General features: G+C 43.9%; 1 protein-coding gene across 3 annotated transcripts in view; it reads right to left on the bottom strand.

The window, feature by feature from the left end:
• The window catches only part of LRFN5 (leucine rich repeat and fibronectin type III domain containing 5), a 1,086,380-nt gene that overhangs the window by 908,463 nt on the left and 150,544 nt on the right, over positions 1-27,373 (bottom strand). For all 3 annotated transcript variants that reach the window (XM_078659745.1, XM_078659746.1, XM_078659744.1), the window contains exon 2: positions 15,983-16,054. The gene's annotated coding sequence lies outside the window, so the exon portion shown is untranslated. The remainder of the gene's footprint in view (positions 1-15,982; positions 16,055-27,373) is intronic.

Genomic DNA, 27,373 nt, shown 5'->3' with positions numbered 1-27,373 from the left:
ATTCTTTGCGCCATAACTCGATGGCATCTTTCTGGGACTGTCTGGCTTTCTTTTTCCATAATGCTTCTTCTACTCGCATGATGCACTCGGCATCCCACGTACCTGATACGGGCCATCTATATTTCTCTTCTAATTCCTTGGTGTACTCCACCCATAAGTCTAGATATAATATGGCACTTATGCCATGCTTATGATACATAAAATGACCTGGACTGTCCCTAGGCGGGACAGGAACTGCTTCCTCGAGCAGACCTTTTCTGGTTTTTAACTGACGTAACTTCGTGAACAGAGGCATAACTTAGGCTGGAGTCTGGACACAATACAATACACGATAAACACAATAATAACTGTAAGAAAACAAATCACTCATACCACGACAATAAAAACACATGGAATAACATTTAAAACAACAGTTCGGACAGAACATTACCTGAAATACTGAAAACAGAACACATGAATTTCTCGAGAACAGAACTTACTAGAACAGAAACTTTACTAGAATGACTGGATGCACTGCTAAAACAGCACGAAACTTACTGGTCCCATAAAGAGACACGTCAGGACCCGCGCCCACCTAAGTGAACACTTCGTGTTGGATTTGCGTACTCAAACCCACGGACCAGAGACAAATTAATTGACCCTGTCTAGATACTACCCCAGCAACGGTACTCACCGGGCAGCAAGAACGGAAGGCCTCGGACTGGACTGGACTGCTACGACGACGGACGGACGAACTTCGGACTTCAGTTACAGGTGGGCCTCCGGATACCTCGGACCTTGGACTCTCGGCTTGGGCTCTGGTCGGGACTCGCCGCGTTCCTCCACCGCCTCGTCTGGACGCTGGACCGCAACCTCCGTCTCCTCCGTGGGCCTGAGGGATACTTGAAGCAGAAATATCTGCACGTGCACGGTATGGTTCCGTCACGGCTGCAGAGGATCAGGGGGCCTGCGTGGCTTCTCCGGCGCGTGGGGAAAGGGCAAGTTCCTATTCGGGCGCCATTATGTGGTAAATAAATAAATTATTACCGGATCTATTTTTGACTATAATCAATAAACAGGTAGCTCAATAAATAAGAGTCAAGATACGAGGTAGCTGGAGTTGACAGGCTTTAATCAAGCATAAAGGACAGGAACAGGACAGCCTGTACGGGAATAGGATGGCAGGGCCCGACAGCTGTCGGGCAGGATCTGGGAATTGGCTAGCAAACTTTAATATCGGTGCACAATATTTATAGTTAAAACAATTACATTACATTCAATACAGTAGGCGTAGCAGTAGGCGGGGTTTGTAGCAGTCGCGAAAGATAAGGGCAAAACTGATGCAACAAGAAGGCGTGTACATAGACATGTGATGCAAACGTAACAGAATATGTCATAAAAGGGGCGGAAACATGGAGGGGGCTACCTGAGCAGCTGGGACCTCTAACCTAGTGGTGCGCGCAAACTGGCAATGACGTGTTACTAGGGAGAACTGGGGGGCTATGACTTCTGCGCTAGAAGAGGAGACTAAAGTCTGGAGTGTCAGAGCGACATGTACCCAGGCATATCTAGTATCTGGTGTTTAGAGTACATGTTGATAGAATACAAAAGTTATCAGGGTAAAGGCTAACAGACATTAAGACTGGTGCATACATTATTCTACATGTAGTGCGTGTGCGAGGAATATTCTATGAATATTAATACAGTATTTCTCTTACATGGAGACATAAAGAGTAGACCATGCCGGAGACTATTGATGCGATTCAGTAGCTTAGGAATGCAGAGAAGGAGGGCTGAACTGATAACTAGAAACATAACATACTCTTGGCAGACTGGGAGGCAGAGCCAGGCCGGGCCGGGCACTGCGTGGCAAGAAGTAAGCTAAGGGTCAGGGATACAGGTGGGGGCTGTATCGCTCCTCGGAGAGGGTTCAGGAAACAGGAGCTGAATCTGAGTCCGGGCCCTTTTGGGGCCTAGAAACGGGGACAATTCAATGAATTAACGTGCACACTGTAAAACGAGGCAACGTAGGTTTACATAGGCCTGATATTCGTTGCTTTCACGAAGACTGGAAACTGGCATACTAGAGATGGACACAACTGTAATTGCGTCTTTAATCGATCAGAGGGGAATACATGCATATCGATCATGCACATATAACATAAGATGGGGAACACGTAGGCACATATAACATGGCAAAATTTACTTTTCCACACATGTCTTCATCCACCCAGGCCGCCCGAGCTTTATGGGTGGGGCAGGGTCCACTTATCAGAGGAAGGTATTTGCGTTTACTTGTGCAACCTTTGGGGGGCGATGTCATTGGCAGGCTGCACATGAAGAGCAGCAGGAGGTGAAAACGGACGACACAGGGAAGGGGGAGCCACAGGAAGATGGAAGCCTTCCTGGCGGTGTGGTAGAAACCATAGGTGCTTTTGTTTGGTTAAGAAGTATACCGACAGGGAGGTGTGTAGGAGAAGGGCCGCTCACTTTGGGATACGGCAGGGTGAGTAGGCATCACAGAAACGGGGTAGCAAATGGAGACGGAGCTTGCAGCCCAGCCCTGGCCGATGGCAGGGCACAAAAGAGACTAGCAAGGTAGTGAATTGGGGCCTAACTCTGGGGAAGGCTACCCCACACACGTAAAGGGGCGTGGAAAACAACAAGAACAATCTACGTCGGGTGATTTACGACCCTAGGAAATGCAAATGAGTAAAGACAAGCAAGTGATTTATGACAAGACAATGATGTATTGCGGATGATTTATGATGATCATGCAGAATGATTTATGACAACAAAATGAGGACCGTTTATGACAGGATGATTTATGATATCCAGATATTTTATAACCCATGATTTATAGCGTCCAACTGTCACTATATAGAATACAATGACTGTTGGCTGTGTTTGGTGATGCAGATCCATGAGTATGGTACTATTCGTGGAATGGGCACAGTGCGGGCATTATGCAGAGGCCACCCCTGAAGGGGGCTCGAGGGCCAGCACCATAATGGCCTCCAGAGGCTGACATGGAACTGGTTTGCACTGCCGGGAAGTGCCCTGAATCAGAGTGGGGTGCACTACCCAGTCTGGAGACTCATGCCTGAGTGGCACCAGGTCACCGGACCAATGGGGGCCAGGTGAGGGTTCAGATCTCCCAATCAGGGGCACCTCCCCTCCCCCTGTCAAGTACAATGGCCAAAAGGGAAAGGGGGATATAAGGTGACGCTCCCCCATAGTGCAGCTCACTTCTACATTAGCGAGCTGGGGGAGCGGTGCCGAAAATCTTGAGTCCCACCCACACCTAGGTAACAGCAGCGTTGCAGTGCTGGTGAAACAAAAGGTGCTTTGATTTGGTTATGGAAGGACATCGACAGGGTGGTGTGTAGAAGGAGGGCGCTCCCTTTGGGATGCCTTATGGCAGGGTGAGTAGGCCTGACGAACAGGGGGTAGCAAACGGAGACAGAGCTCGCAACCCAGCACCCGCTAGATGGCAAAGCACAAAAGAGACTAGCAAGGTAGCGAGTTGGAGCATAACTCCAGGGAGAGGCTACCCCGCACACAAAGGGGCATGGAAAACAGCAAGAAGAATCTACGAACTGTCAGGGTGATTTACAGTCCTAGGATATGCAAATGCGCAAAGACAAACAAGGGATTTATGAACAGCCAATGATTTATGGCTGATGATTTATGATGTCCAACTGTCACTGTATGATACCCAATTTGCAATGACTTGTGATCATGATTTATGACCCCTGCAACAATAAGGTGTTCAGGGGAGTTTGGATATGTATGAGGTATGTAATAAGTAATAAACTGCGGCCAACAATGACCAAGAAATACGACGACTGTTGGCTGTGTTTGGTAATGCAGATGCATAAGTATGGTACTATTCCAGGAATTGCACAGTGCAGGCACTATGGACTCTAGCCAAATACTCATCTTGGCAAACCTCCAATTACACCTAAGAAGGCTGGACGTTGCATCACTCATATCACAGGTTTTTAGCGCAGGATGTAAAGAATGCAAGACCAATGTAATACGTTAATTTGCATAATCTATGTTTGATTCAGTCAAATTCCATTTAAATATACTTCAATTTCTCACAAGCCAAAGGTCTTGCTCTTTATACATTGATATTGACACGATTGTTGAATACTAAGCAAAGATTGGAATATTACTTTGTCATAATTAAAGGAAAATATGGTTTGGCAAACATTCGGGATAGGTATTTTCCTACAAGGCCTTGGAACCTTTGACAGATCTATTAGGAGCACATTGAAAATACATGATGCTAGCACGTCTAGTTGTTGGAGCATATTCCCAAAAGTTATTTTCTTGGCATGAAAACGTTTAACTCTATTCTCAACCTGGGTCCATGTATGCATCTGTAGTGGCAAAGGCATGTATTTTAGAATAGCAATGACTTCTGTTCATACTGTGAAAATGATGACGAAAAGTTGAGCAAACATGTTTATCAATCAAAAAAATATATTTAAAGTTCAAAACATATTATTTTCTCAATGGCTAAACAGAGACTGTAAATTAATTGATATGCTGCACAATTCATAGTTCTTTTCTAAAGAATATGTAGGCAGAGGGACTTGTGTACTCCCTGGTAAAGCTACAGGTATGAATGGGACTTTACTGCTCTTTTTTCAGAAGGTATAGCACTCTTTGGAGCAATGGAGTATATAAAGATACAAAACAACTCTGCTGATCTTGTCCTTGACCTTGTATTCCATGACCAATGACTAATCAACTGTAACTGTGATAAAGAGCAGCAGGTTGAAAAGTGCTTACTGGCCCCATTAATCAATCCGATCTGCCAGCTCCAGGTTAGAGGATTTCATCAATATCTGTCTTGTCGGGATTTAAAGAAAAGAGGACAGAAGCCATGCAAGCACAACTGCAGTCAAACAAGAAAACGAACAGAGACGACCACCTGCAAAGAATTGTATGACACGTAACATGTCACACTGTAACCACGTGATACCTTTTCAAGCATGTCAGGAGCATACTGATGTCAAATCACACACTATTTGACCATAATAATCCATCTCAAGGTTTCAAGGTTTATTATGTTTTCCATCTCAAATTATAATACTGCATGTCTTTAATGATCTGCAAGCATATATATTTGCAGTCATCTGTCTGGTAACTAGATGTGCTTCATTCAAAGGTTGCATGACTGTGTCGTCTTGGAGGAAATAGTGATGAATTATACAAAGTTACAAGGCTAAGCAAGGAGAAAGAATACATATGTGCTGACTGCTGCATTTGGAGTAATGTTGATCTGATAAAAAGCTTCATAGTTAGAATAACTGAGAATTTAAGGAATGCTGTTGATATTTTATTTGTATTGGGTATTTTGAAGGTTTATTCAGTTGTAAGAATGTGGGTTATTGGCTGGGGGTGAAAACCCTACTTAGCAACAACCACTGTCCTTGTCAGGGTGAACCACAAAAGTCACTAAATTAACTTGCCCCTAACCCTCTGGTAGCTTGGCACAGAAGCAGTAAGGCTTAATCTAATGACGATGAAAAAAAGAATTTATGCAGCACACAAACAGTAATAAAGTGAAAACACAACGCATAATAAATCCTAAACTAATTAAAAAAAATAGTATACATTGTAATAAATAAATTGATACTAGAATGATAAAAGAAATCCGTAGGACCGAAGACATTAAATTTGAAAGGTTTAAATAAAAATAGCACTGAGAAGCAGAACGCATTAACTGTGGGTATCTAGTTGCACTGTAGTATGGCAAAGTCACAAATTCAGATCAACCTTAATGGAGTGCAAGCAAGGCACAGGACAAAATTTGGCCCGCTGGTAATCATACCTTATGTCCTCGGTGCAAGGCCTTACCGGACTTGTTATGCGATGGCTTCATGTTGGATTTGATGGAACCTTCAGCTATGGAAAGAATAGTGCTCTATGATGCTAGCCAATGGTCAAGCACCTGTGGAGGCACTGCTTGGGTATCAGGGACTCACTCAAGCAGAGCCCAGAAGGGCTCATTTCAGGTCCAGTTGAAAGTCCAGGTAGGTCGAGTGTAGCCGGTCAGCTGGCCAGTAGCAGGGAAGTCTCTGAGGCTTGTTGTGTCCTTGTAGCTCAGAACAGGACGCTAGCCAACTGACCCTTGGAGTCACTCAGGATAACCAGGGATGAAGGGAACTGGTCCAATCTTCCTTCTTTCAGAGCAGGGAAGGCCTCAAAAAAAGGGTAGACGTTTGGGGAACAACATGTCTCAAACAGCAGAAGAGTTCTATGGCAGCAGCAGGACAGTTCTCTGAGGAACAAAGCAGGCCAAAAGAAACAGGGTAGTGCTCTGGAGAACAAGACAGCCCTCAAACAACAGGGCAGGATATTTTCACTTATAGGGCATGTAAATCTTAAAAACACATGCCCTACTTTTTAAATACAATGCACTCTGCCCTATGGGCTTTTTATGGCCTTCCTTAGGGGTGACGTATATGTATTAAAAAGGAATGTTTAGTCATGTCAAACTGCAAGTTTTAAAACTGAACTTCAGGCTACAATGGCAGGCCTGGTATATGTTTTGAGGTGCTACTTATGTAGGTGGCAGGCCCAACTAGTAGCATTTAATTTACAGCCCAGGTAGTATCATATACTAGAGACGTTTAAGTAAATTAAATATGCCAATTGTACCATGTTTTAGGGAGCACAAACACTTGAGTCTTAATGCAAACAAAAATGAAATTCAGAAAACAAGCTAGGTGAAACTTGCAGAGAGGGCTAAGTCAGACAGTGGTATAATATGAGTTTGTAATACTGTGGTACACTCTTCAAGAGGAACCTCTTTTTTTTTGGAAGCATGGAATTTACCTTCTAAGCAATGCAGAATATACCATACACCATATGAAAGAAAATATGCATACAATTATGTATGTTTTATGGTTGAGAAATAATTTGTCATTTTGAACATGTGATAGCTAAGTTGATGTGAAAGGGGTCAGTGATGCTTTCCTTTCCTAAGGTTCACCAATCATAACAATTTCACTCATGACCATGACCTATCACAGCATCTTTTCTAGCATCCTCATTTGTCATCTCAGTGGTTTTGAATGCCATTTTCCTCCTAATCACCATATATTGTTGAGCGTTACCTTTGTTGCGGAGCAACTTGTCCTACGCTGACACTCACCGGGGGCATAAGAACCACTCCACTCCACCGGACGCCACCACTACCCGTGGCGCCGCCCCGGGACTACATTTCCCAGCATCCTCCGCGGCGGCACGCACCAGTGACGCGCCAGCGACGCCAGGAGGTGCATTTAGAAGCGCGCACTTCGGCAGAGCGGGGGGAGCGTTACCTTTGTTGCAGAGCACCTTGTCCTATGCTGACACTCACCGGGGGCCAAAGAACCACTCCACCGGACGCCACCACTACCCGCGCCGCCACCCCGGGACTACATTTCCCGGCATCCTCAGTGGCGGCACGCACCAGTGACGTGCCAGCAGCGCCAGGAGGAGCATTTAGAAGCACACACCTCCGTGTCGCGGGACACGCGCGGGATGAGCCGGACGAAGCCGAGGCAAGGGTGGGCCCGTTCTAGCCCATTACAGACCGGAAGAGACAGGACCAGGCCCATTCTCCAATGCCTACTGGAAACTGTGAGTACTGACAGCCCCTGTCCACATTTCCAAGTTCATATGGTGGCCCGTAGGGGCATGAAACCCACACCCACAGGGCATGTAGCAGGGACATTGGACCAATTCATAATGAGGGCCTCATCAGTGTTGGAACTAGAGATTGCCATGGCGGAACGCCGGATGTCACAGGATCTGGTGTTTCTGAAGAGATCATCTCTGGGTCCGCTAGCCCACGTGCGCTCCCCGGGGCCCCTCCTACAAACAACTGAAGTAGAAGGGTCCCCTGGGAACATAAACATCCCATCTATCAATGTATTGAGTACGGAGGACATTATCAAACAACCTTTATCTGGGCGGGTATGCCATTAGGCGACCGTACATTCAGAACGACCCATAACTCCTCCTGAACTCAGTATTAATAATGAAGGCGCAATTCCCAAACGGAAGCGGGCGAGTGCACCACTTCGGGGGAGAAAACCAAAACAGTCTAAACATAACAAATGTACTGAACCACTAGCTGTAGAGCAAGGTGAGCTTAGCGAGTCTCCGATCCCTCCACCGAGCCCTCCTGAAGCCCAAACTGATTCTGCATCCCTAAGCATTTTTAATGCAGATTTCATGGTGGAAAAATTGAGTTCGGTTTTATCATCATTTATACAGCCCTTGGAGCAAACATTAAAATCCATTGAAAAAAAGCTGGCGAAAAAATGGAGGACTTACTTCTGAAAAATACGGACTACGTAAAATAACTTTCTGTTATTAAAGCTCAAGTACAATCTCCAACTGCTGCTGTGGAGGCTCCGCCACCACACCCTAAGCCCTTTACCACTTGCCCCTCCAACCCACTGTCTGCGATTATCACACAACGACCCAGTGAAAGTCTAAGCAATACTGTGCCCATATCTGCTGGTAAAGTGCCATCTTCAAGAACAACTAAGCCAAAATCTCCGGGCAGAGCCCCTACAAATCTATCAAGGGTTAATCATTGCTCCTTGGACCCACCTCGCATCGACCTACCTCCTGAGAGTGCTCCCTATGTGGTCGTCCTTACTGGGGTCCCTAAGCTGGCCCCCAACAGACTAGAATCATTTATGGAACTTAAAAACAAATCAATTCACTGGTTGAACACACATAGACCCTTGCTCAGTAGTGTTCAAAGTAAGATTCTGTTTGTTCGAAGAGTTGGGTGGGTGGGTCCTAACCCGAAAGACGTGGTCGGGGACTGTGTTGTTATAAATTTCCAGAACAGCAGGGTAATTGATCATGTGTGTAGTAGCCGTTTCAATAGTTCAGCCACAACTATTAAAACGTTAAAGCTAAGCTACTTCTATCCACTAGCCAACTCACTCCATACCTATGACACCGGGAATTTTTACCAATGGTATCCACAAGAAGATACCTGGTACCATGAAGAGGGCATGTGGAGATGGAGGGGGAGTGATGATGTCTTGGGTTTCCCAGTTAACAATAGGTTCAGTCTACTGGACCAGGTGGACTGACCATAAATGCCTCCTCTCTTCCAAGCATCGCCCTTATCAGCAGACTACAGGATGGAAAGACAGGGGGGGGATGGTAGGGTTTTTGGATCCCCCACCCACCATCGAAGAACTCTTCCATGATGGGGGAAAATAGCCCCTAGCCACGTGGGAGACCGTGGTTACTCCACCAATTTCCATACTTTTTAAGTCCCAAAATGCCGTACCCCCTGTTCAAATCTCGTCTTTACATCTAGATTTAGTCCAAGACGCGGCCACTACTGTAGCGGGGGATCTAACAGCTTGGGTCATCAAGACAATATGGAATCTAGGCCGTCCCTCCAAGATGGGACCCTAAAAATCTTATCCTGGAATATAGCGGGACTTGCTGCTAACTTAGAAATCCCGGATTGGTGCGCTTTTGTAGATCTCCACGGGATCTGCCTATTCCAGGAAACTTGGGCTCTTAATCCTACGCACAGATTGGGATATGTTACCTATATGGAGCCAGCCATAAAGGGCCCAAGAGGTAGACCATCGGGGGGTTTGTGCAGATGGGTAGGTGCTCACCTTGGATTCACGATGAAAAGAATTGATACTAACAGTTCTGATCTGACATGTATCCTTATGTCCCTTATCAAAACACCAAAACTGGCACTCATTAATATCTATTCATGGCCATTTCGATCAGGAGGAACCTCCCAGGCTTTAGACTCTCTGAACACTTTATTACACTCTCTCCCGGGTGACATTGTACTGCTGATTGGTGGAGACTTTAATTGTCACTTCGAACCACTTAATGGTGTTTCCCAGATTACAACACAAGAAGACGAAACTTGGCTAGTCCCGCCCCCAAACATCTACCAAGCTAAATACTGGTCAGCCCTGCCACTTCAGCTAACCTCCCTCACCTATTCCTTCTCTATTAGAGCTTGTAATGGCCGATTTCAGGGGGACAGTCCAGGGCAGTCAACTTACAGTGGAATGGGGCACTCTTCCGTAATTGAGTACTTTATGGTTAGTATGGCATTGTGGCCTAGAGTCCTAAATTTTCATATACCCAGCCGTACAGAAAGTGACCACAATCCCCTGGCCATAGAGATGGACCTTCACCTGACTAATGAGGGCCAAGATTGGGAAACCCCTCCAACTAGTGACATCAGAATAATTCAAGGAGGGAGGAGAATTCGATGGGCAAATATGAAGCTGTCCACCGAAAACATGGCTAAAATGTACTTGAGTTTAATTCCCTTGCTAGAAAGGGCAAATCTAACTATTGATATCCCCTCTGAAAATGGTGTGGAAAGTGACTTTTCTGGAATACATAAGCATCTAACTGCAATATTGGTGGACTGTTTTTATAAAACAGCCCCCATCAAGCCTAGAACGCAAGGTGAAAGAAACCCTATGTTTAATAGGGGTTGCAGGGATGCGAAGTGTGCACTGCTTTTGGCACTTAAACAAGGTAATAAGGTATCTGTAACCGAAGCCAGGCAGGCATACAAGCAAATTATTTTTAATGCAAAATCAGAGTGGGAAGTAGAACGATGGCAAGCCATCAGATCTGCACTCATGGCAAAAGATCCAAGGACCTTCTGGAATCTCGTTCATACCGGGAAACCAGAAGGTAAGACCACGATTGACCCAAACATCCCCAAAGAATCTTGGTCTCTACATTTTAAAGCGCTCTACTCTATCCCCTTTACATCGAGAAGTGAGGCCCCTTTAAGCCTTCTGGCCCCGGATCCCATGTGGTGCACACCACCCTTTTCTTTGGCCGAGGTTCAAACGGCTGTATTTAGCCTGCAACCTAATAAAGCTCCGGGGCTGGATAGGATTCCGGGCGACCTCTTTAGAGACGAACCGATAGTTTGGGTCCCATACCTGCAGCATTAAGATTCTTAACTTAGACCCTACTTTGGGCACTGAGATGCTGGGGCTCTCTATCCAGACCCGCTCTGGGACTATTGTCACTGGGCTAGTCTGCTACCGCCCTCCAGGGACGTTTAGCCTTCCACAGCAACAAGCGCTAATCACCACCCTGACCAATATCGCCTTATCTCATCAGAAGCTACTTATCCTCGGCGATTTCAATCTTTGGCGCAATGGCACACTTGATTCAGCTCTCATAAACCTTCTTCAAGCATGTGAAAGTTTTGGTCTCTCCCAATTGGTCTCCAAGGCCACCCACAAAGCAGGCCACCTCTTGGACCTGGTCTTTGCGGTGCCAGACCTGGTGGTTATGGGGGACACTCTGCCAATGGATTGGACAGACCACTCTTTAGTTAAATTCTTTCTTTTTAAGAAGTTGGACCTGCACAAGGCACCTGTCCTGACCAGGGAAATTAAGTGCAGAGACTGGAAGGTTCTCTCACGACTACACCCTTCTGGTGAATTGTTCCACCTGGACTCGCTCTTCGATGTGAACAAATGCGCTGATGAAAATTACAACTCTTTTTACAACAGCATCTCATTGGTTGTCGACACTCTTGCTCCTCTAAAAACTCGGCTCTTTAGGGGTAAAGACTCTGCCCCCTGGTTTAACGACGAGCTAAAAACTCTAAAACTGGGTTGTAACCAAGCTGAGAGAAGGTGGAGACGAGACTACAATGAAATCACCAAAGAAATGTGGAAAACCAAGACTCTTGCTTATAAAAATCTCATTAAAAAATCTAAAGCTGACTATTACTCCTCTCTGATCTGTAACACCGCCAACAGCTCTAGGAGAATTTTTAACATCTTAAATAGCGTCACCAACCCGGAGTCTTGCAAGAATGTGATGGTCCCGTCCCAAGATCTCTGCGACAATCTTGCCACATTCTTTAAGGAGAAAATAGAACTGATCCTTAAAGACTTGGATACCCCTCTTGACACTGACTCCCCTTCTGACCCTGGTCTCGCTCCCCCGGTTGACCCACTACCTGAGTCGGTTTTGGCCCTGGACAAGTCATTGTGCAGGTTCCTGCCGCTTATATTTGATAACTTTTCCAAGGTTACTAGAGGGATTGTTTCCGGCTCTCCTTTGGACCCGGTGCCTCCCAAAATTTGGAAGGAATTTCAAGATGAGTTCTTCCCCCCACTCCATCTTATCTGCAATAAATCCCTGGTGACTGGCACCGTCCCTGCTATCTGGAAACGGGGGTTAGTCTCCCCCTTGTTAAAAAACCTTCCTTGGATCCTGATTGCTCCAAAAACTATCGGCCTATCTCACTGCTGCCGTTCCCCGCCAAGATAGTCGAGCGGGTGGTTAGTAACAGTCTTTCCACCCACCTGGAACATCATCTTTTACTTGACGAGGACCAATTTGGCTTTCGGCCTGCCCATGGAACCGAAACAGCCCTCATCACCGCCATGGACGAACTTCAAAGGCGTGCAGACAGAAGACAGGCATCATTTTTGATCCTGCTCGATATGTCTGCCGCCTTTGACACGGTAAACCATAAGATCTTACTGAGGCGGTTGTTTGAGGTAGGAGTGAGAGATTCGGCACTGCAATGGTTCCACTCTTTTTTGCAGGATAGGCAGCAGGCAGTTTCCTTGCATCCTTTCCAATCATCCTTTTCCCCGGTACTGCACGGAGTTCCCCAGGGCTCTGCTATCAGCCCAATCCTTTTTAATGTATACCTCAGGCTGCTAATCTCGCTTATCAAAGGATTCAGCATCAGAATTGTCAATTATGCCGATGACACGCAGATGATCCTCTCCTTGGAAGGAGAGGACTCTATCTCTGTGGAGGTTTTACACAATTGTCTTCGGAACACGTCAAGATGGTTAAAGGCTAACTCACTTCAGTTTAATGTCGGGAAAACCGAAGAGCTTTTCAGCGCTGGAACGAGGATCCCTCGCCCTTTCCCTCACAACTTCTGACCCCCGGAAACAGGCTCCAATGTACGGCCTGCGGACTATGTCCGCAACCTAGGGGTCATGCTGAACCATGGGCTCAGCATGGACACCCATGTGCAGAAAACATCGGCTTGTTGCCTTGCCATCCTTCGCTCACTAAGGAAGGTTCTGCCCCTTTTACCTACCCATGCCCGCGCCCAAGTGGTTAGATGTACCATCCTGAGCAGGTTGGACTATTGTAATGCCCTCCTGCTCGGGGCACCTGAGTATCTACTGGATAGGCTCCAAAGGGTCCAATCTGCGGCTGCTAAATTGGCTTTGGGGCTGCCGAGAAGATCTCATGGACCTTCTGCCCTGGCAAAACTACACTGGCTTCCTCTTAGACAGAGGATCCAATTTAAGGCCCTCTGTATAGTTTTTAGGGCTCTCCATGGCTGTGGTCCAGCCCCTCTAAGATCCAAGTTTGTTTGGTATGCCCCTACCAGACATCTTCGTTCATCTGATGCTAAACTGGTACTTGTTCCTAGATTTTGTAAGGTCAGAGCTGGAGGTAGATCCTTTGAAGTGGCTGCTGTCAGACTCTGGAACATTCTCCCCATCGAGATTAGGTCCATTAATGAACTCTTGCAGTTTAGAAAAAAGGTGAAAACTTGGCTTTTCCCTTGCTAGCCTTCTCCCCCGGTACCTGTTTTTTGCTCCTCTCTGGTTTCTGTTAGCGCCAGGATGCCTGCAATGGTGACAGCGCGCTCTATAAATTCTTAAAATAAATAAAAATTATTATTATATAATGCTACCTCTCCCATGTCCCTGGTTGGGGGCGGAGATAATCCCCACTTATAAGAAGGGTTCTCCGCTTGAACCATCAAACTATAGGCCTATCAGCCTTATTGATGTGAGCCAGAAAATCTTTGCTAGGCTTCTTTTACAACGTTCACAGGACTGGATCAATGATAATAATATTTTGACCCCGCTTCAGGCGGGCTTTAGGGCCGAAATGTCAACAATTGACCAATAATTCCGGCTCCAGGTCCTTTACTGGAAGCACGTTGTTTTGGATGGGGGCAGCCTATATTTAACCTTCGTGGACCTGAAGTCCGCATTTGATATGGTGGACCGGAACCAGCTCTGGACCATCTTACTAGCTATGGGGGTTCCACCATACTTATGCTATCAATTCAAACATCTCCACAAAGGCAATTTTTCCAGAGTTCGCTTTGGCAAGTATTGCCAATTAACGGGGCCGTTCCCGGTAGAGATGGGGGTCAGGCAGGGTTGTTTGCTCGCCCCAACCCTCTTCTCCCTCTTTCTCAACGGGCTTATAGAAGACCTCCTCACTATCAAAGACTTCGATTCCCCAAAACTGGCTTCCCAAAGATTTCCCGCATTAATGTTTGCGGACGACACACTGCTGCTTTCTAAAAAGCCAATGGGCATGCAGCGGGTGTTGAACCAGTTCATCAACTTTTGTAATAAAAGAAACCTGATGGTTAACATTGACAAGACCAAGTACATGGTATTCAACGCTAGTACCATTAATTGTCCCCATCCTACGATGGAAGGCAGACCCCTGGAAAGGGTCCCAATTTTTTACTATCTAGGCCTATCTCTGAATGGCAAAATGGGGTGGGGTCCACAAATGGCCATGGCCAATCTAAGATTAACCCAGGCCATAGGGGGGATTTTAAAAGTCCAAAAAAACTGTGTGCAAAAAATAGTAAGTGCCCCACTCGAAATATTCAAAGTTCAAGCTAGGTCTTTATCCCTTTATGGGGCGGAACTTTGGGGGCACTTATCATCATACGAGCTATCCATTACAGAAAACAACTTTATCATGCAAATTTTTACCTTGCCAAGAAACACTCCGCTAGTCCCGCTCAGGCTGGATTTGAATATCTGCCCGATTGCAGATGCCATCGCCTCACGCCCACTCCTTTATTGGAGGAGGCTGAGGAGTACTCCCGAGTTGGCGAGCTATAAGGAGGAGTTAAAGGTGGTGATGGCCTCTCTAGGCGCAGGCAGGATTCCCTGGTTATCCTTTGTAAGGCAGTCTTTTACCTTGATTGGGCACGAGAATCTCTGGTCCAATCCTGAGGCCTCCTGCTCAGCTATCTCCAAGAAAACCTTGTCTCACACTATAAAAGACTTTATTCTAAGGAAGGTATATTGCTCAGTTAAACATTCAAGTCTAACTGATGCCTTTCTGGATTATAAGTCACATTATAGCTTTGAACAGGAGATAGATGCCATACAACCTTCCTTAGCGAAGAAGCTTTATCTTCAATTTAGATATGGAACCCTGCCTTTATATTCAACGACTGACAGGTGGTCGGGGGGTCCTGTACGCCCATGCCCAGGCTGTCGAATAGAGGATGAAACCCTTCTTCACGTTACCCTCTTCTGTCCGGCCTATGGCAATATCCGGAGAAAGTGGATAATCCAGTTGTGCAACAACTTGGGTATTAAGAACTATCTCGCTTTTTTCAGGATCTTGAAATCTGACACCAACGCAGTGATAGTGGCTGCTCTAGCAAAGTTCTTGTTCTCAATGTGGTTAACTCGAAGGAATCTGCTTAGTTAAAATTGGTACACATATTGCACCCAGCTCTATCGTAGAGACGTAGGGAATGAAGGAGCTCATACAGGGATATTTTACAATTTTTAAGTACCTGTAGTCTAATTTAAATTTTTACAGCTTTTAATATCTTATCTCTTCCCACTTCGATGAATTTAAGATGATCTATTTTATATATGAATTGATCTTAAAATATAATTGATATGTTTGAAAACTGTACATTGTATTTGTATGTGCTTTTATGGTTAAAACTACCCGCAATAAAGTTTTTGAACTGAACTGAATTGTAGAGTACAACAGTTTTAGCTGACATTATTTATCGGTAGTAGCATCCTCTCCTGCAGTGTCCTTGGGTTTGAATTGCGGTCTTTCTAAGCATCAAATAATAAATAACAGGAGGAGCATAAAAAAGATCACAATTGAAACGTGTAAGCAACTCGGAATAAAAGTATGTTCGCATTTGCATTTATGCACATGAGCTGTTTCATACCTCATCTCTGAAGGATTTTCAAACGTGGAACAGCATTTAGCGGCTAAAGCTTCAAGGGGCGCGTACTGTCACCTGCAAAAAAGCAAAAAACATTAATTTCAGGCAAATCCATCACACAAGTATAAAAATATTTGCTTTCAACAAACAACAACGCATGTACCTCTAGCCTAGCAGTACCCCCTTCTGTTAGATCCACCAAAGTGCATAATATACTACATCTAGGTCAATTAAAGGAATTGCAGGTCAAATTAATTTCCTACAGTATGTTCTTTGACAATCCACTGTGTACGAAACTTCAACATACAGAAAGTGGTGTACCCTGGATTAGTGAGAAATCTGCTTCCTTGCCCTATATAAAACTATCCATGTGGGCGCACAGTCAATAGCTCTGACAAAATATGGAAATCACAAAAGGCACTTCGATTATGGCTGTATTTCCTTACACTTTGGGTAGAAGGCCCATTTTACTTCCATGAACCAGGGCCTCTGTCATCATTGCTATGCCACAGTGAAAAGGAGTAGAATTTGATTTTAGCATGATTAAAAGTATTGTGTTGAATAGGGGAAATATTTGAATACCTGCCTAAAAAATGTTGCAAAACGTAGGCTGAGGTACACAGGCTGCTAACTCATTTACTGCCTTATAAAAGTGTAATAGAGTTGAGAATTAAAGCTCATGAATATTCATGAATCTTCTCTTGAGATGCCTGAAAGTAGAACCACAGATTCTCCTTTCCATTCTCTTTTTCCCTGGTGCTGCAGGTTTTACAGCTACCTGCCGATTGCTACTATTTGAACTTAGGCAGGCAATGGCAGCATGCTACTTTCCCTCTACAGCAGCAAAAGCTGCTTTTATTGACTCCATCTGTTTGAACAATTCTGTCGAAATCAAAAGCTAACATTCAGCACTAAACTGCCATGTCCCATGGTGGGGCAACCCGGGGAAACTATGTGTACACCACTAAAACCTGACCTTTAAATGACGCCATTCCAAACACCACTTTCATAGTGTACTTCAAATTAAGCCAAGCAAAATGCTATAAAAAATTCATTATGGGTTTGAGGTATGCAGCACAGATGGGGCTCACAGACAATGCAGCATGACGCTATGCAATTCTACGTTTTCATCTCTCACCTAATTTCCCAGTACAGAACATTAGATTCATCATTATAGCCAATGATATAGGTCCCAGTAGTTACTACAGGAAATGGGCACTGAAGATAATTCCAGACACAAGGTGCCACTTTGTAGAATTCGACCCCCTGGACATTTTCCCTTGTAACATCTGTACTGTGGTCCTTTATCGAAATTGAGTAGGACCAAAAGAATGCTTAGTAGGGCTAGTAATCCTTAATAAAATCCATAAATAAAAATGTAAAACGTTTTTACATTTTATTTATGGATTTTATTAAGGATGACTATCCCTCCTAAGCAGTCTCTTGGTCCTACTCAATTTCCACAAAAACATGTAAACGAGCCGATATGACTCTGTAACTCAAGGAGGACTGCACAAGGTGCCACTTTGTAGAATTCGACCCCCTGGACATTTTCCCTTGTAACATCTGTACTGTGGTCCTTGCATTTGCAGGCACCGCAACTAAGTTGACCAGTCAGCAGATCCTGACCTCCTCAGGACTCTGTGGGCTCTGCAACACAGGTGGTGATTTTACACAGACCCCAAGGCCTGATCTGCCTTTTCACCAAGTTTGAGGCCAGTATCCCACGTGGGGTTGCAATAACCGAACCCCTGTGCGCCACGTCCAACTTGCAGTAGCAAAGGCTTGATGGCCTCTTTGCAAGTAGATCTTTGGGCTCCAAGTAGCACTAACCTCAAGCACGGCATTGTTGCCATCGTTGCCTGCATCGTTTTGGTGAGCTGCTTGAGGTCCTCTCATGACTCCAGTGCCTCCTGCCTGAAGTTGCTCTACCAGACCAACTGTTGTTCCAGCAGAACCAATGCATTGGAGCCACTGCACAATGCATCACTTCACCAGACTCCTGATCAGGACCAATGAATGGTTTGTCTCCAGCCGGGACTTTGCATAGCTGGCCGCAGCCTTCCATGAACCTCCATTGCATGATACATCTTCAACACAGGCCTTCGCAATCCCTGTCAACGGCATCCTCGATAATGATGCAGGACTTCGAATTGCAAGCCTCACAGCATCTTCGGAACCAGTCAGTGTGCAACACATTACGATGCAGGACTTTGCATCACAAGTCCCTTGTTGACGACATCAGCTACACTGATGCAGCAACTCCCATTGCAGCTTAGCAGCACCTAGTAATTGCCACTGTGCAATGCATCCTCGATGAGAGACTTCGCAGCACTCCACAACCAGGATTTAAGGTTCTCTTATTCATTAGAGGGTTCCTTTAGCTGGCCCGCACCCCATTGCGGTTGGCTTCAACTTGTGACTTTGTCACGGTCCAGCACAACCAGATAACCACAGTTGGCACTTGTGATTTTTGGCGTTATTTTCACTTACATTGCATGTCTCCGGTTTTACTGATTAGATTTTTGTAGTGTTGCTTCTAAATTATTTATGACATTTTACTCTATTTTTCTTGTGTTTTGCTTCAATTTATTGCTGGATGAATTGCTGCATAAATACTTAAACATTGCCTCTAAGTTAAGCCTGACTGCCTTTGTGCCAAGCTATCAGAGAGTTAGGAACAAGTTATATTGAGATTTTTCTTGTTTGTGACTTCACCCTGGTATGAATTGTGGTTGTTGCTTGACAAAGGTTTCACTCTTTTCACATAGTTACCCAATATCTTGCACACTGCAAATACTATATAGCAGCCTGTGATGTTGTAGTCCTACACACATAAAGATTATTAGATAGGTGCACTCTGATTAGGAGCATGCTAGGGGAGGAATTCCATCTTTAGGTCTCTACTACAGATACCTTTAGACCTATTGACACTAATACATTTAATATATATTCATATAGTAGTCTCTGGGTTAACCCTTTGCACTTGCCTGGATAGCTTTCTTTTCTATCCAATTTCACTGTGCTTTATTTAGTGATTTTCTTTCTATTCTTTATTTGACAATTCTCTGTAGCATTTCTTCTTTGTTGTTTTCTGATTGAATGACATCTCCTTCCACTGCATACTTTTATCTTCATCGTCTATCAATAAATTGAAGAGCGTGTGTTTTTTTGCTCTTTCGCAAGCGTACTGCTGCACTCCTCCACTTTATGGGTGGCTCCCAGACCAGCGTTTTAAAACATTTTGATGACTTTTGCTCTGTTGCTTGTCCACCTCAGCTTTTTTGCTACTTAGTGGTGCTGACTTGTTCTCACGGCCCTGTCCAGCCCCGTCTTGCTCTTTTTTGAGTTATTTATTTATCTATTGTAAGGGCTGGCACCTGCAATTGCTGTCAGACCGCTAGTTGCGTAGTGTGTGCTTTGGCTTATCTTGTTCATTTTTTAATTGTTTTTATTTACTGCATCAAGAAAGGCATCCGCCTTCTTGGAACAATAAATATCAAAACAAAATGGGGCTAACTTGTAATGCTGTATTCCTTGTGATGGCTCTTTGCTGATGCCTTGCAGTTTTGTTTTTACCAATTGGGAACAGCACTGTAAAAAAAACTTTAGCGCAGCAAAATGTCAGCATTACTTTTACAAGACCAGATCAATTAACTTTGCCAATTTTTGTGTTAGGTTATGTCAGATTTTGTTCTATAGCTCACTTTAAAATGATCCAGCAGATGTAATGGAGTTTGTATACATTTTGAGGATTACTTTGCAAACTGTAGTCTGATGGGATTATTTACTGTACTACCAATATTGTACTTGTAGTTCCAGGATGATTGATTTATCATTGTGTTATTAATGGCCTTGGTCATTGATTTGTCATTGTGTTATTCTATTTGAATGGGCATGGCCGGGTATCCTGCAAAATCAGTAGGGATGCTGTCATAAATAGTTGCATGAGAAATGTGAGTAAAGAAGCAGAAGGTAAGAGTGTGCTGTTGGGAGACAAGAACAGCTATACATGTAGGATGAGCATTAGGAGTGTGTGTTGTGATTTGGTGTTGCTTGTTAAGAAAGTGAAAGCTGCTGCAGACTTAGTGATAGCTTCCAAAGTCATGAATTTCGCAGCACACGCTGCATCGCATTTTGCGATGCAGGGCATGCAACGAAATTCGTTTTATTAATTAAATTGTTTACTTACCTCCAATTATACATATGCCGGTTTTTAGCACCCCCCACCCTGTCCCTCCCCCGCCTGCCTCTCTGCCCCACCGCAACTCCCTCCACGGGCTGTGGCTGGTGATAGCAAGAGGAAGTGCATTCATTGCTTAATTTGGACCGGTGGTTTCCGGTGCTCCGCCCGCTCTTAATTGAAGCACTGGCACTTATGACAGGCTGTTTGTTTGACTTAGAGTGAGAACTACAACAGTTATTTACTCATTCAATATACGTTAAAAATCACTAATACCTGTTGCCCGGGTTATTCTTATAGCTTTGGGGGCCTGGAATAGTCTGAATTCTCACACTTGTGATGGTTAGTAGCAGATTTGGTACTGTAATTGGTAGCGCTAGCAGGGGCAATGGGTTGTGTAGGCTACAGTGGGCTCCTCATGAGGGCCCTGGCACATCATTTTTTTTTACAAATTAAGCACTCAATGTAATATTGTGGCACTTCAAGAGTTCTTAAAATTTAAGGAGTGCAGAATCACATAAATTGCTTTTGTGCAATTATGCAATGTCACAACAATTTTGTAAAAGTATGACAAATTATGCATAGTCCAAAAATAGCATTTAGCACTATAGTGTGCCAAAATGCTTGCTTGTGTTCATTTAAAATGGGGGGACACATTTTGTGTAAAGATAGTGCGAAAAATACAAGCGCTGTGAAAAACAGCTGGTGGATTTCTGGTAATTTGTGTTACTCCAGTGATCCCACACTAAAAAACTGTTTGTTATGCAATGGCATAATTTCTGAGAGTTCTCCTAACAAGCAGAAGCCAAAGTTTACAAAAATATGTAAGATAACGTCGATGTGATGGAAATTTCTCCTAGATCTACTTCATTTTATTCCACTGTGCCCACTGGTATAACGAAACTTGAGGGGGAGGGCCTCAGTACGGTTTGTGGAGGGACCCCTCAAGACTCAATTAGGAGCTCTCCAGCCAGAGTATTGTGCTGGTGGGCCCCCAGGAGCTTGGGGCCCCCACACACTGTGGGGGCTGCGGGGGCCTTTGTTACACCTCTGCCACATAGTTAGAGAACTGGGTTCCACTCCTCTTTCATGGGAGAATAATATCCTTCAACTATCCTTCAATTGATTCACTAAACAAAATTATACCAGACTCTATGGCTTGTTGTCCAGAACTCATGTCATTACTCACCACAGCACACAAAATACACGTACATACAGATACAGAAAAGGGCTTTTTCGACAGCCTGTTATGTATAGTGTAAGTCACAAAATATGAAAATGGACAGATAGAATGACATGAGATAGGGTTTTGATATTAAATTAGAGCTGGGGCCTGATTTAGAGTTTATTGGATGGCACCCTGTCACAAATGTGATGGATATTCTGTCCACCTTATTATAAAAGCATTATAAACTAATACACTTTTAATAAGGCGAACAGGACAGCCATCATGCCTGTGACGGAGTACATGTCTGTCAAATTCAAAGTAAGGCCCATACTCTTTGTATTACGAAACGTTTTTATGTTGTTAGCCAAATTTACACAGTCTTAGATAATAATGTCTCTTCTTCCCTTTATAGTTGCTGTGGGTTGGCCATGGGCAGTGCTGGCTACCTCACCACAGAAGAATGACGCATGGTAAGGATGTGGCCTAATGGCTAGAGCGGTCGACCAAGAAGCTAGGGAAGTGTTTTTGAGGCTCACCTGTGACACTCAACATCCTGTGATTCTGGGCAAATCACTTAATATCCCTGTGCCTAACAAAAAATGAATGTGTCCGTCTGTAACGCAACTGATGCTCATCTAAAGCTCTCCGATACCTTCGGGCAAGTTTGCATTATATAAAACTCCGGGGGGGGAATGAGTAAATAATAAATGAGAGAAAAAATGTAAAATGTACTAGCAATTGACAGTCTCTCTTTCTATCTTCCTTGCTTTTTCTAAATGCCTTCCTTTGGAAAACTGTTTAATGCTTTTGAGCATGTCTTCCTCCCATTTTTGGAGTAAAGCACCTTCTTAAATGTAGCGCTTCTTTCTCTTTCTCACTGTCTTTCTCTCTGTCTTTATGCTTTCTCTCCCATTTCTGGGCAGCAATTTTCAGGGTTAAGGCCTTCAATCCTTATTTTGTTTTCCTATTTTCCCTCTCTTATCTCTAAGGACCTATCATCTTTTATTTAGATCAATCCCTCTTTTGTCCTCTTTCACAAAAATGGCTTTTCTATTTCCTACACCCAAAGTTTCCAAAAACAGAGAAAAATAAGTGGACGCCATCCAAAATGCCACTCACCCTCTATGCACGCCTCTCCCTTTTAACGTTTACTACAACTGGTTTGACCATGGATCCTTCTTGGCCTGTGGCGAGAGTTTGGTTTACTGGTAGGAGGTCGGTGACAATCAACCTTCATCCTAACTCTCTGACACCTGCTCCCCATGGTCTTGTCTGCTTCCTGGGTCATCCTTCACAAACTTAAGTCGATCCAGCATTCCATATTCTCCTTCGTACTGTTTTGGCATTCAGTCCTGAAGGAGGTACTCGAAGGTGGGACTCTTCTTCTCGCTGTGGGAAGGATTCTTCCTGGATTCTGTGAGACTCCGCTCCCACATCCCTCATCTGATTGAACATCTCGAACTATGAAGCATGAATAAGTCTTTCTAACTCTTTTACATGTAGACTTGCGTTCCCACTTTGCTTCTGTCTTCTCTTTCTTCATGTTTATGTTGTTTACTCTGTGTCTATATTTCCTTTCAACCAAACCTTCTTTGTTTCTTTTTATACAGGAATACCCCTGTTGGAACTACAACACCTGCCTACTGTGGTTCTGCTTGCTTTTGTCACGAGCTGTAGGATTGTCTATCAGTTTGGTATTAGACCATGGCATTTCTAGAATTTGGTCCATTTTAGAAAGTACTCCACAAGCATTGCCATTAAAAAATGATATTCTTTTTTATTGAGAGGCCCCCATCTATGCGCTCTCATTATATACTTTAATTCTTCATCCTAACCTTCTCATTTCAGTGCTCCCCATACTTCTTTGTCATTTTCTGCATTATTTATTTCATTTTATCTTTTATTTTCAAGGGCTTAGTAACTGGCAAGTGCTATCATGCAAATACATTTTGTCACCTGTTGCGTGGCTCTAGTGTCCAGCAATGTAATGCAAGGGCAACAGAACAGTAAAGTCAGATTAATTACGCCATGCAAGGTGACCTTGCATGGCCCTGTGGTGCTTGGTAAATCTGGAGTAATACAAGGCAGCGTAAGTCATTGCCTTGTGTTACTCTGTTCCCATCAGGACCGGACTGGCTACCGGGAAGTTTGGAATGCTGCTGAGCTGGGGGGTGATTTTGTTCATGGAAACCTGCGTGAGCTAAACGAAATTCGTTTTGCGTGAATTATTTTGAAGCACACACAAGTCTCCATGAACTAAATCAGCCCCCACCGTAGTGAAATCAGCCCCCAGCTCGGCAGCATTCCAAACTGCCCGGTAGTCAGTCCGGCCCTGGTTCCCATCCATCGAATCATGGAATTTGGTGCATTCCCAGATTTACCATGAGTGGTAGACCTGGAAATGTGTCAAAATGCTATGCCTTCCAGGGAAGATGTAACAATGAAAAACAGCTTTATTTCTCCTTGTTTTTCCTCTTTCTATGTGTGCTGCATTCTGCAGCATAGGTAGAAAGAGGGAAAAGCCTCAGATGTTTGTGTTTGTGCAGGAAGATGCCCCTTTTTCACAAAAAACATCTTGCCTGCAATACAGTCACCCTTGCACCATGACTCACGGGTGGCTGCTTGTCGCAATGCAGCACATTGTGTGCCAGGGCAAGGAAAGGACAGAAATAAGTCATATCATGTTAAATATGGTGTTCCTGCCCTCTCCCTTTCACACTAGCAACAATTTTTCAAGACAAAATAAACATAAACAGCAGTCACAATACAAATTTAGGTTAAACTGCAGGGAATGCAATTTATTTTTTAAACAAATATGCACTTCAGTTTCGGCAACGCAGTTGCTGTTCCATCTAGAATCAATTCAAATATTTTTGAAAAAGGGTGCTCTAGTGTGGGGAAAGAAAAAGACGGGGTGTTTTAGGGTCAAAGTGAAAACGTGAGGGTGGTGGACAAGGGAGAGGTGATGTGACATATATACATCAAATTCACAAAGTGAGATCAATCCGGCCTAACATATTTCAATTGTTCCACTTATATCACATAGCATCACATAGACACTGATAATGAATTACAGTTGTCGAGACTTGGATGATAGTGGTAGTCAACGTTTCGACCCCTAAAGTAATCAAGGTAATTCCAGCCTTTTGGGCCTTGGTATTAAACTGTGGGTCAAATGATCCTTTGCAGTAACCAGATAAATCTTGAGATTCAACCATACGGCTCCAACTCTCCTGAGAGAATCATTTCATTACTTTAGGGGTTGAAACGTTGGCTACCAATGATATGTGGCAACTTAAATGGGCAAAGATTCTAGAGAAACCTGGCATCTTAGCTACCATTGCCATGGGTACTGACTATATGTTAGCCAAAATGGAGGCTTTCCTCACCAAATCTGACTTCCCTGAGGCTATAACTGCCCTTCACAATTTGTTTTTCGCTAAATTACACTCTAATTTTATAAACCACTCAGGGCCAGGAGAACCCCACAAAAGAATATGTGCCAATGGTTAATGAGGAATGTAAATTGGCACGCAGGTATCTTGGAGAAGCGATTAGATCAGGAGAACCAAGTAGAGTACGGACCGTTAGGACAAAGTAAAGGAGGGCGCAGGAGAAGGCAAACTCTGGAGTTTCATGAATCTCACTCAGTTAACCATTGCAGAAAACAGATTTTGACAAAAGATCACCAGTCTACCTCAAAGCACCCCGGTGCTACCAATGTTGTATGACTTAGATAGGAAACCACTGGCTAATCTAACCAGGTTATGCCCCATATTGTACTGGCGCAAAATAGGCTCTAGACCGGAACTGGTAATATATGCTGATGGTTTTAGGGACATAATGAAGGCAGATAATTTCCACAAAATCAGCTGGTTATATCAAGTAAGAGGTACCCTACTTAGTATTGGCTTGCCCAACCTGTAGGAAAATCCATCGAGTACCGAGTTTCACTCTGCAGAAATCATAACGGAAATATACAGGTAATCGGTGACCCAAAATGTATTTCTTTATTTATTTTGAAAGTTTTATAGAGCGCGAACAAGATCCTCACAGATATCAGAGCGCTTTACACACATATGGGATATAAAGACAAAGAATAATTACCAAGGCGTTTTGTGCAAAGAAGAGCAGAAGGTTATCAATAGAGAACAATGCAAGGTAACAAAGGTGCATAGGTGGTCAGGCCAGACATTGTAGTAAAAGAAAAAATAACAAGTCTCGAGATTTCCTCAGCCTATATTCATGTGAATTTAGCCAAGAGGATCGATTTTACTTCTTTTTTGACGGATGCCGTGGAAGAGATAACTCTGGTTTCTGGAGGGAGGGCATTACAGATCCTGGGTGCCATCCCTGAGAAGGAGCGTTTATAGGTTTTTTCCTGTGGAATCTTTGGGGTTTCAAAAGAAGATTTTCTGCGCTTCTTGTGGCTCTTGAGCCACCTGAAATTGTCAATTTCTGAGCTAGGTAACTGGGCGAGTTGTGGTGTAAAGCCTTGCGTGTCATGCACGCAATTTTCAGGTGTATTCTAGCTTCGTATGGCAGCCAATTCAGGGATTTTAAGTCAGGAGAGATGTGTGAGCTTTTTTTGATCCAGTGATAAGTCTCTCTGCAGCATTAAAAGAGGCTCTTATGGGTGCGGTTGTCGATATGGGGAGGCCACAGAGGGCGACACTTCCATAATCTACCAGAGGGATAACCAGGGCTTGGACTGCGGTCCTGAAGTCATTGGCTGGGAGGAAGGGTTTCAGCTATCTCAAAGTATTGATTTGGAAATTAGCTCCCTTCGTTGCATTGCTGATATGATGTTGCATATTGAGATTGCAGTCGAGGGTTATGCCTAAAGATTTCGCTGAATCCACGATGATAGGTTTGACGTTGAATGCAGTGAGATGTTTATGCCAAGTCTTAGTGATGGGGACTTTGGCGGGAGGTGCTATTAGGAGGAATTCCGTTTTCAGAGCATTAAGTTTGAGATGATTCTCGGCCAGCCAAGTCTGTGTGTTCCTAAGCGTTGTGTTGATTGGTCTGATGTCTTCAGGGGTTTGTATTTTAAGGTAGAGTTGGGTGTCATCTGCGTACATGTGAAATTGCACATTAGATGCTTGAAGCAGTGCGGTGAGTGGTTAAGTGATAGTACAATGCTGACGGGTATGCTTTTTAGCAATGAAAGTTTGGCCAAGCTTGGAACAGTATTGAGACATAATATCGAAACCCTTTGACAGGAAATTGTATTTTCAATTCAGAGTGGGCTCTTTGCCATTAAGATCATACACTGCAAAGTTGGTTACATTAGGCAACAGTAGATGCCCATCTTGCGAGGCTTTGGAAGAATCTTACGCCCACATACTGTTTGTCTGCCCTGCTTATCCTCATTCCCATAAAGTGTGGCGTGCACCAATTTGCAGGAATCTGGGTTCTAGAAGGAGCAGCATGGCATTGAGAATATTGTGCACCGACTCATCACCCTGTATCACAATCGCAGGAGCCAAGTTCTTGAGTTGCACGTGGGCTCTCTGATCGCATACATTCCCTATGACCTGACGAACCTCTAAGCTTTACCTGTGACTGAGTCATTGACTTCTTTTCTCATGAGTCTGGCCTATTTTAACTACTTTCAATATTTTAAACATATAAAATATCTTTTTTATTTTACCATGTGCTATTATATGCATTCACCTTTTTTATTATCACCAGCGTGAATCAACTTTTGATCACTATTTTCTGTATATAATATCAAATGTTTTTACTTTTTTACAATTGTTTTGTTTTATGGCTGGAGTTTTGCTCTAGATTTCCTTTATGCTCTCGAATCAAGCTCTTTGGATTGTTTTGGAAAAAGAATTGCAAAAGTTACTTATTATTTCTTCAACATATCAGCTCTATGTAGCTAACCAGAGACAGACATGTTTATTTTCGAACTGCATACTTTTCAATATATAAAAAGATGAATAAAATTGCTAAAAGTGTAATGCACAACAATACCCTCTTCAGACTTAGAGTGCAGCATGAATCATGAATCATGCAAAACAGGAAGCAAGGA

The sequence above is a fragment of the Lissotriton helveticus genome, chromosome 9 (assembly GCF_964261635.1).
Source record: "Lissotriton helveticus chromosome 9, aLisHel1.1, whole genome shotgun sequence".
Taxonomy (NCBI): domain Eukaryota; kingdom Metazoa; phylum Chordata; class Amphibia; order Caudata; family Salamandridae; genus Lissotriton; species Lissotriton helveticus.
This window is presented reverse-complemented; position numbering and strand designations above follow the sequence as displayed.